Consider the following 10,793-nt stretch of genomic DNA (forward strand, 5'->3'; position numbering starts at 1 on the left):
AGACTTCATTTTTATGGTTCCGTACCTCAGTCGGCAAAAACGGAATTCTTACAGGATCCATTTGTTGTCCTTCCGTCTGTCTTTCTATCTATCTGTCATTATGTCTGTCCGACTGTTGAACATAATTTTTCTCAAGCACGGCTGGATGTTTCAAGTTGAAATTCATGCCATATACTAAGACCTACGGTCCCTTGGTGTTGTAAAAAATTCAAGCTTCCAAGTTAATGTAATTAAAAGGTACGGCCATTTATGTCATACATTTTCATACTCGCAAAAAGGCTCTTCAAGACGTATAGTGTATTTCCCTTTAGTCTGCCGGCCGGAGTGGCCGTGCGGTACTAGGCGCTACAGTCTGGAGCCGAGCGACCGCTACGGTCGCAGGTTCGAATCCTGCCTCGGGCATGGATGTGTGTGATGTCCTTAGGTTAGTTAGGTTTAATTAGTTCTAAGCTCTAGGTGACTGATGACCTCAGAAGTTAAGTCGCATAGTGCTCAGAGCCATTTGAACCCTTTAGTCTAGAACTGTGAAATTTGGAAAGAATCAAGTTTTCACAGTACAAGTAAAGGAAAAAATCCTAAAACTGTTAATTTGTAACAGTGTCACATGAAACAATTTTTTTTGTCATCTGCTGTCCGACTGTCTGTTTTTCTGTCTGTCTGTTAAGACCACTGTCTGTCAGGAACGGGTTGACGTATCAAGTTGAAATTTATGTCACGTACTAAGGTCTAAGGTTTCTTGGCAGCGTAATAAATGTAGGTTTCTACGTCAATGCAATCAAAAGATGCTGCCATGTATGTTAGAATTTTCACTTGCAAACTCACACATCAAAACCTATAGGGTATTTCCCTTTGGCCAAGAATCGTGAAATTTGGCAGTAAGACAGATTTCATAGCGTAAGTAAAGCAAATAATCCACTAATTGTTAATGTGTCATTATGTTACAGGAAACAAATTTTTTTGTCATTTAATATCTGATTGTCTGTCTGCCTGTTCGTCCGGCTGTTAAGACCCTTTTTTTCTCAGGAACTCGTATCAAGTTGAAATTTACGTGACATACTAAGATCTATAGTCACTTGACGGTGTAGTGAATATAAGCTTCTAAGACAGTGCGATCAAAAGATACGCCCATTTACGTCACACTTTTGCCACTCGCTAACTCAATCATCAAAACCTGGAAACACGAAATTTGACAAGAAGCAAGGTTTCACAGCACAAGTAAAGAAAAAAAATCAAAAACTGTTAATGTGTATTTACATATTTGTTTTGTCATACCCGAGGCCGATATATTGCCATTATCGATAACGATAAAAGGCGAAAATCGTGGAGATTGTCGATTTCCGACATGGATGAACTATCCATATGCATAAAAATGTTTGCACGGAACCCTGAGAGCGGAGTCCTACTCGCACATGGCCATTTTTATTTATTTACTTATTTATTTATTTTTAGATATGTATGGGAAAATAAAATGTCACTATACGAGTAAGTAGTGTAGTGAAGTATTACGGCGACCACAGTAAATGTGTTGGGTCGTGAGAAGTCTCGGTCCCCACTCCTCCCGAATTAATTACAATATTCGACGGAAATGACAGGGGACGTTAGCCATAACAACATTCAGTTATGAATGTATTATCAAAAGAACTGGGTAATATTAACACAACATGAACATCAACACAGTGAATAGTGCAATTTCTTGCCCTGGCGTCCAGCGTTAGTAAGTGGCACACTTCACTTTTGGGCTGCTGTAATGACAGCTCAGTTCTCTGTAGTCTCCGGGTGGAACCGTTACCATCTAAAGCGGGTGTCTTGGTTTCGAAAGTATTGAACGAAGTTTAGGGTTTAACGTCAAGTCAGCATCGAGTTTATTGAAGACGGAGCACGAGCTCGGATTGCTTCAAAGATGAGCAGGAATTTGCCTGGAGCGATTTAGAGAAAGAACGGAAAATTAAAATCGTGATGGTGAGACACGGGGTTGAACCCTCGTCTTCCCGAATGTGCTACCCACTGCGGCGTCTCCCTCTGTACAGTAACCATTCTGGGATTTAAGTGAGCTGTTTCTCCGTACGTCGTCAACATAAAATCAGCACATTCATCGGAAACTTAACATTCTAAGTTACTGTGCGGTCTGTCCGCTAAGTGCATTGCATGTTTATAGGGAATAACAGACTTTCGAGACGAAGTAATAAGCCGGTTTTATTTTTAAACTGACAAAGTTACTGACTGCAGAGGTACAAGCAAGTGCACACTCCGCTCATGACAGAAGCTCATTTCTATAGTTCCATAGTAACTTCGGCGTTTGCTACTGTCCACGCAATATCTGCAATATCATACATGGTACTCAACAAGTACATCAATACAAAGGCAGGTGTGCAGGACACGGAGAGAGTTGTTGATGAAGTGCGCAGCCGGCCGCGGTGGTCTCGCGGTTCTAGGCGTGCAGTCCGGAACCGTGCGACTGCTACGGTCGCAGGTTCGAATCCTGCCTCGGGCATGGATGTGTGTGATGTCCTTAGGTTCGTTAGGTTTAAGTAGTTCTAAGTTCTAGGGGACTGATGACCACAGATGTTAAGTCCCATAGTGCTCAGAGCCATTTTTTTTGATGAAGTGCGCAGCTCGCGTAAAGCCCGCTGCGGCGCATCAAAGCATCCGCCGAGGGCGTGGTCGGAGTGCAGGCGGCGTGTTTGTGGCTGCGACACTTCCGCCAGCCATGAACTTGTGTCCGCCGGCGCCCCGGCAGGCGGGTCTGAAGCGGCCCTCGCACGCGCCATGTTATCGCCTCAAAAACCTGTGGCCATATATTGCGCAAACGTTCGAGCCAAGAACGGTTAAATTTTTGCCCAACATTCATGCCCAGGACGCATCAGTTGCAACTCTGGCTTCATAGCGGCACTCGACAATGTGGATGTGTGTTGCTACTGAGTTATTTGCCTTGCGGTACATAAACCGAAATTATGTAGAACGGGCAAAACAAGTCCTACAAGCTTTTTGTGAACATTTTAATGGCCGGCCGGAGTGGCCGTGCGGTTCTAGGCGCTACAGTCTGCAGCCGAGAGACCGCTTCGGTCGTAGGTTCGAATCCTGCCTCGGGCATGGATGTGTGTGATGTCCTTAGGTTAGTTAGATTTAAGTAGTTCTAAGTTCTACGCGACTGATGACCTTAGAAGTTAAGTCCCATAGTGCTCAGAGCCATTTGAACCATTTGAACTCGAACCTCCGCCGGGATCAACCGCACAGTCAACGACTGCAGCGCCTCTGACCGCTCGGCTAATCCCGCGCGGCTTTGTAGTCTTATTATTCAGCGCTACTTATCTTTTTCATAAGATCGTACAATTTACCTTCTGAGACGATACATTGTTAACATTAATATTCTGAAGCATACACTGACGAAGTTTGGAAAAGTTACTTTAATTTTTAGTTTCATGTTTAGTTTATGGTGCTATCCTTTGTATGTTAAGCACAGGCACTTTATGATGACGTGGCGTTGTTAGTAGTGAACTGGGGCAAGTTCCGGCACACTCACTCGCCTCTGTACCTCTTACAATGACACAACGCTTGTGCAGTGGTTAGCACACTGGACTCGCATTCGGGAGGACGACGGTTCAATCCCGTCTCCGGCCATTCTGATTTAGGTTTTCCATGATTTCCCTAAATCGTTTCATGCAAATGCCGGGATGGTTCCTTTGAAAGGGCACAGCCGATTTCCTTCCCAATCCTTCCCTAACCCGAGCCTGCGCTCCGTCTCTAATGACCTCGTTGTCGACGGGACGTTAAACACTAACAACCACCACCACCACAACGCTTGTTTCGCCTAAATGGCAGAGTATCGCTTTTGATTAATGAAACTCCTGCCTTGTTACACAGCGGATGAATGGTGACCAATATCACAGGTTTGCGATGTAAGAAGGCGTGCAGATTCATGGGACATATCCATCAGCTGTTTGCAGCTCATGGAAACACCAGAGCAGCCAGGGATGCTGTTTGATGTCAGAAGGCAAAATCTCATCCCACGTCGGTGAAAATGGTTGACGGAAACATCCTCTGTATGTGGAAGGACACAGCCACATTATAGATGTGAGAACGATTGTCTTACATGCCAGTAAGATTAAATCTTGAGTGAATAAACCTTACATAAGACTGAAAAAGATCTTAGGGTGTGGTCTGAAACTCCCAGATGCTGTTGTCCTCTTGTGGCTGAGTGCACCCCGAAAAATAGCAACAGCGCATGGCGGCCTGGATGGTCACCCATCCAAGAGCCGACCACGCTCGACAGCGCTTAAATTCGGTGATCGCACGGGAACCGAGGTAGCCACTGCGACAAGGCCGTTTCCCTAACTAGTAGAATACAGTGTGTTATAACATTCGACTATACTCGACCTCTTCTGTGTAGTGTAATTTATGATTACCAGACAGGCACACACTTGATCCTGCAGCTATAAGTGCATCTGCCACCGTTAGTAATCTACAATATCAAACGTATTGGAGGCTGAAATAGGAGACAATCATCATAAATCTACTTAATGTTACGGCAATTAACTATAGGAAGAGTAAATGGAAATCAGAAATCAACGCGGCACACATACAAACTCCCTGATCCAGAGTGTGATATACTGGAGCAGTATGCAGAACTGTTTCTTGACAAGCACCCTGATACTCTGAAGCAGGGCACACCGAAATGTTTCCAGACTTTGAGCTTCCACTGTCTCTAACCTTTGCCCCACTAGCGCAGCGTAGTGCACAAATGAGTGCAAAATTATTCTCTGCAGTGTCACTCATGTTGTCAGAAGACGGTCACCATATCAAGATTTTAATGTAGTGTTTATTTTTTTTTAATCAGCTATTTACTGACATGAAAGTAGTGCTGTCGGATTGATATCAGTTATGTTAGAATTCTACATCTACATCTACATCTACATCCATACTCCGCAAGCCACCTGACGGTGTGTGGCGGAGGGTACCCTGAGTACCTCTATCGGTTCTCCCTTCTATTCCAGTCTCGTATTGTTCGTGGAAAGAAGGATTGTCGGTATGCTTCTGTGTGGGCTCTAATCTCTCTGATTTTATCTTCATGGTCTCTTCGCGAGATATACGTAGGAGGGAGCAATATACTGCTTGACTCTTCGGTGAAGGTATGTTCTCGAAACTTTAACAAAAGCCCGTGCCGAGCTAGTCTCTCCTGCAGAGTCTTCCACTGGAGTTTATCTATCATCTCCGTAACGCTTTCGCGATTAGTAAATGATCCTGTAACGAAGTGCGCTGCTCTCCGTTGGCTCTTCTCTGTCTCTTCTAGCAATCCTATCTGGTACGGATCCCACACTGCTGAGCAGTATTCAAGCAGTGGGCGAACAAGCATACTGTAACCTACTTCCTTTGTTTTCGGATTGCATTTCCTTCCAATGAATCTCAGTCTGGCATCTGCTTTACCGACGATCGACTTTATATGATCATTCCATTTTAAATCACTCCTAACTCGTACTCCCAGATAATTTATGGAATTAACTGCTTCCAGTTGCTGACCTGCTATTTTGTAGCTAAATGATGTGTATTCGCAGCACATTATACTTTTCTACATTGAGATTCAATTGCCATTCCCTGCACCATGCGTCAATTCGCTGCAGATCCTCCTACATTTCAGTACAATTCAACAGAAACAATTCCAATGTTCAGTTCTCAAATGCTGACAGTGTTACTTGATTTACAGTTCATAAACATTCCATAGCTGATGCATCCCACAGAGCTGACAGATTTCCCTTCTCCCACTGTGTGTTCCCTGACTTCACAGTGAAAGTAATTTACATATACTAAGTAAAAAATCCAATATGCTCATTCATCATACTAGATTCTCCACAGCTGTATTAGTCAATTTGCTACAATTTTTGCTGCAACATGGGGTATTTTGTCACAATTCCACTGTAACAGGAGCATTTTGTTACAATTCAGCTGTAAAATGGGGCAGTTCGCTACAATTTTAGCTGTAACATTTAACATTTTGTTATAACGTTGGTGTAACGAGGGGTAGTTAGTAACCATTTTTGTTGTCACATGGCTTCGTTTGTTACAAATTTTTGCTGTAACATGGTGCAATAGACATGGATGGAAAAAAAATCGCAACATCACAAAATAATTAATGAAGAATAATGAACTTTCGGGATTACACTTGTATAGGTAGCACGTTTAAGTGGTTAACATTGCAAGATCACAGGTTAATGTAAGCACAAGATAAGCCATTGCGAATGTGGAATGCTGGTACATTAATAACCAGTGTAACTGCCTGCATGTTGAATACAATCATTAAAACATGCATGCATTGAGTTGTACAAGTGCAGGATATCTGTGGGATGAAGTTCCATCCTGTTGTTCTTGGCTCAGTGAATACAGGGACGGTTAATGCTGTCTGTGGATGACGCTGAAGTTGTCGTCCGATGATGATCCATATGTGCTCGACTGGAGACAGATCTGGTGATCGAGCGAACCAAGGCAAGATATCGACACTCTGTAGAACATGTTGAGTTACAGCAGTAGTATGTGGGCGAGCGTTATCCAGTTGGAAAACAGCGCGTGGAATGCTGTTCATAAACGGCAGCACAACAGGTCAAATTACCAGACTGACATAAAAATATGCAGTCAGAGTGTATGGGATAACCACGAAAGGTCTTTTCCTGTCATTCCCCAAGTACATGTACAACAATTGTTGATGTGTTCTTGACTTGACTTTGTCTCTCATGGAGGTGACCTTGAACGATTTACCAAAAAGATACCTGTTAAATGCACCACATACATTTGGAAGTCTTTGTTAGTTGGTTTCCTCTTCCTACCAGGAAGGTGAGTGTTATTAAGCACTTCAGTGCAGAACAGGCATGGGGAAGGGAGGGGGGGAGGAGGAGATGGAACCTCATGATTACCACCCATCTGGCGCTACGTTGTCCTACTATACAATTCAAGTACAGCACTGTATTATATCATCCAACTAATGCGGTATGCTATCACTCTCAGGTGTCGCGTCTGGGTACAGTGACGTACCACATTGTCTAGCTAATGTGGTGTTCGCACCTGTCCAAGTACAGTGTCATAATGTACCATATGGCTAGTGCACTGTACTATCATACACAGGTATTGCATCCAGGTACAGTGCAATAGTATACCATCCTGTAATGTGCTGTATTATATGGTACATAACGGTGGTGCTTGCAAGTGTAAGCCAGATGTAAGAAGGGTTGGGGAAATTCCTGTCGTACAGCTAGACTATTTTGAATTTCTGGGCATTTTACATATAAGGAAATTGCCGTATTTCGGAAGGTTGGTGGAGGGGGAAAATCTGGGAACAGTGCATCATGTGAAACCTTCCTGGCAGATTAAAACTGTGTGCACCGACCGAGACTCGAACTCGTGACCTTTGCCTTTCGCGGGCAAGTGCCAGGAAGTTTCATATCAGCGCACACTCCGCTGCAGAGTGAAAATCTCATTCTGGAAACATCCCCCAGGCTGTGGCTAAGCCAAGTCTCCGCAGTATTCTTTCTTTCAGGAGTGCTAGTTCTGCAAGTTTCGCAGGAGAGCTTCTGTAAAGTTTGAAAGGTAGGAGACGAGATACTGGCAGAAGTAAAGCTGTGAGGACGGGGTGTGAGTCGTGCTTCGGTAGCTCAGATGGTAGAGCACTTGCCCGCGAAAGGCAAAGGTCCCGAGTTCGAGTCTCGGTCGGTGCACACAGTTTTAATCTGCCAGGAAGTTTCATATCAGCGCACACTCCGCTGCAGAGTGAAAATCTCATGCTGGAGTGCACCATGTCATAGGAGGAGGGGGAATTCTGGCAACAGTACAGACTGTCTTCATTTTCTGCCAGTTGCACTGCAGGTGTAATACATGTGATTCAGTGTAAGATATACGTTTGCGAAAAATTCGTGACCACATTCATAATGGTAATAATTTTTTCTAGTGTCCTGTCAGACTGCCCATTCCTTGTGTGTGCAGGAAACAGAACCATCAACATGGCTTCACACTCGAGAACGTGTCTATTAATGACACGGCGGAATCGTTAGAAACTGCATCAAGTTTAGAATAACTGACTGACTATGTGATTGTAAACTTAGATTGACGTACAAATTTCGAACAGTACATAGTGTGTTAAATTTTGTTGCCTGTTGAAGAATGGTACATTGTGTCAGACTGTTTCCCCAAGAGCGTTGTTGCTGCTTTATGAGTTTGTTGCACTGCTGAGCCGAACATGACAGATTTCCAATGCTTTTGTAGCAGAGAAGAACGTCTTGGGGCCGGCCGTTGTGACCGAGCGGTTCTAGGCGCTTCAGTCCGGAACCGCGCTGCTCCTACGGTCGCAGGTTCGAATCCTGCCTCGGGCATGGTGTGTGTGATGTTCTTAGGTTAGTTAGGTTTAAGTAGTTCTAAGTCTATGGGACTGATGACCTCAGATGTTAAGTCCCACAGTGCTTGGAGCCATTTGAACCATTTGAAAACGTCTTGGATATTTTGTGTCATGTTCTGTACCTTGTACATCCGTAGATACTTATTGGAATTAACTAACAAAAGTTGTATTGAATGCTATGGGAGAGGGGGAAATGCTGACAGCAAAAGTAAAATAAATCTCTTGAATAATAAATGAAACGCACCAGTTTGCTTTTGTTCTACATCACTTTTCTCGTGTTAATCGTTTTTCGGCTTACAAGGCCATCTTCAGACATTAAAAGTAATATTGTAGAACAAAATCAAACTGGTGCTTTTAATTTATTATTATGTTGTTCTACCAAGAACCGAAGGAAGACTCCGTAACAAATCTTTTGAACTTTCTCTTCACGAGCCATGCACCTTTCCCTCCCAAGATTTGTGCTGTACAGTACTGCCTTAGTTCTAAGAATTTTGTCAGACGCTTAACAAATACTGACAATGTTCGAACTTTCGAGTTACTGTGTCATTGTCGGTGTGTTAGCATTTCTTCATATTCTGCCAGTTGTGGGCTTCAGTAGAGAACTCGATAATTCTCGTTTAACTACGCACAGTTCCAGCGATACTTCGCATTTTAATGGAAAAGTAACGGTTGGCAACAAATTCATACTGTCACTAAACGAGAACGAAATTACGGTGTCAACTTGTCATATCTATCATTAATTGTTATATAGTTGTCCATCAAGCCTCTCTAAAAGTGAATGTTTCTGTTACTTACTGTAGACATATCACAAATCGTAGAGATGAGGTGCCTCAGGTTTGCCGGGCCAGACTAATAGACACTTTACTGTCGAAACATACCGTGTAACAATGGTTTTTGGGAAAGGAATAACAGATTCATCGTCCCCGCGGCATCAGAATCGTTAACACACAGAATACCGTCTAAGCTATATGAGAATAATGGCATATAATAATGTTCATCACCAAAGAGACCGTTAGTCTCAGAGCAAGAACTTATTCTTCGAAAGTCAGAGTTGTCATGTAATTATTAGGTAAGCGGTAGCGGATAAAATACAGCTGCTCAATAAAACTGATGAGGGGGCGTGAATCCAGTGTCCAGCTGGGGTTCTGTGAGGGCCGAAGGGGTGGGTGGGGAGTGGGGAGTTTCTTCTCTCTCCTTATATCAGTGAATACTATTCTGCTTTAACAGAAAGTCCAGACGTTGCGATACAGAACAAAATCTAGCATTCGAAGACAACTATAATGCCATGAAACTATCAGAACCTTGATGATGTCATAATTCACAAAATATAAAATCGAAGTTTCCATTCACAGTTATCAGTATTTCACCAAGAATGAGGAAATGAAAACCCTAACACTTCTGTGGATGGTCTGTTTTAGCGTTGTTTCTCAGGTTAAGTGTGTTGAAGAATCACTAATAAACAACCCAGTGGTGCAACTGCTGCATTCAATCAAATATCCACGATTCCTTCAGAATCCGCCTTTCAGAGAAACTGAAGGATATTTCTTTGATAATGTGGATGTAAAATGAAGGTGGGGGGGGGGGGGAAGAGGGGGAAGAGAATTGGTGTCATTGAGATCATGATCCCTTCAGAGAACAAAGTAGCTTGAAAAGTTACAGATCATGTTTAACACAGGATAATTTTCGTTTACTAGCCGACATGACAACCGCTAGACTGCGTATGGAAAACACTCCAACTGTCGACAGCATGTTGAGCAAGGTTCGTGGTTACACAAAACAGGCAAACCCCAGGAAGTTTAATAAAGCAAAATAGTAGGAATTCGACTCCCACCGATTTCACTAAGAAATAAAGATTGACTTCCCGCTGAACGCAGGCGGAAATGACTAAAAGAAACAGCATTCTCCCATTTATATATTCGCTTAGCCATAGTTCACAGCTGCCAAGTTAAATACTGATCATGGTGAATGTGCATTTCGATTTTATAGCGTGTAAAATTTGATGTTGTCAATGATTTGATAATCTGTTTTGCTATTATAGATTTTAAATCAGTTGCGTGAAACATATATTTCCAAAATTTTTCGTCATATGCTTTTTAAATACTGTATTTTCTACATTAGAATTTCTTGAAAGAGATGTATAAAGCACTCCGCTTAGCCATGTATCATTACTATTATAACACATAATTATTATTTTATTGTTATTATTCTAATCATAGCTATCTGTGGCACATTAAAACGGGGGGCGAGAGGTGATGGCAAGTTAAATATGGGAGTGGTGGGGTGGGAGGGTGTCACACTATAACATACTGTAGCTGCCCCCCCCCCCCCCCAATCTCTCCCCTCACCCCCTCCCCAGAAGAAGTGAACTGTGGCTCGATAGCAACAGTGTGGTTGTTTACCCACCAAGATTCCCAGACGTTTC

General features: G+C 43.0%; 1 non-coding gene across 1 annotated transcript; it reads left to right on the forward strand.

Moving 5' to 3' along the window:
* Positions 1–7,623: 7,623 nt before the first annotated feature.
* Trnas-cga lies at positions 7,624–7,697 on the forward strand. The gene has a single exon. It is a non-coding gene; the product is annotated as a tRNA-Ser (tRNA).
* Positions 7,698–10,793: the final 3,096 nt, after the last annotated feature.

This window comes from Schistocerca piceifrons, chromosome 1 (genome assembly GCF_021461385.2).
Source record: "Schistocerca piceifrons isolate TAMUIC-IGC-003096 chromosome 1, iqSchPice1.1, whole genome shotgun sequence".
Taxonomy (NCBI): domain Eukaryota; kingdom Metazoa; phylum Arthropoda; class Insecta; order Orthoptera; family Acrididae; genus Schistocerca; species Schistocerca piceifrons.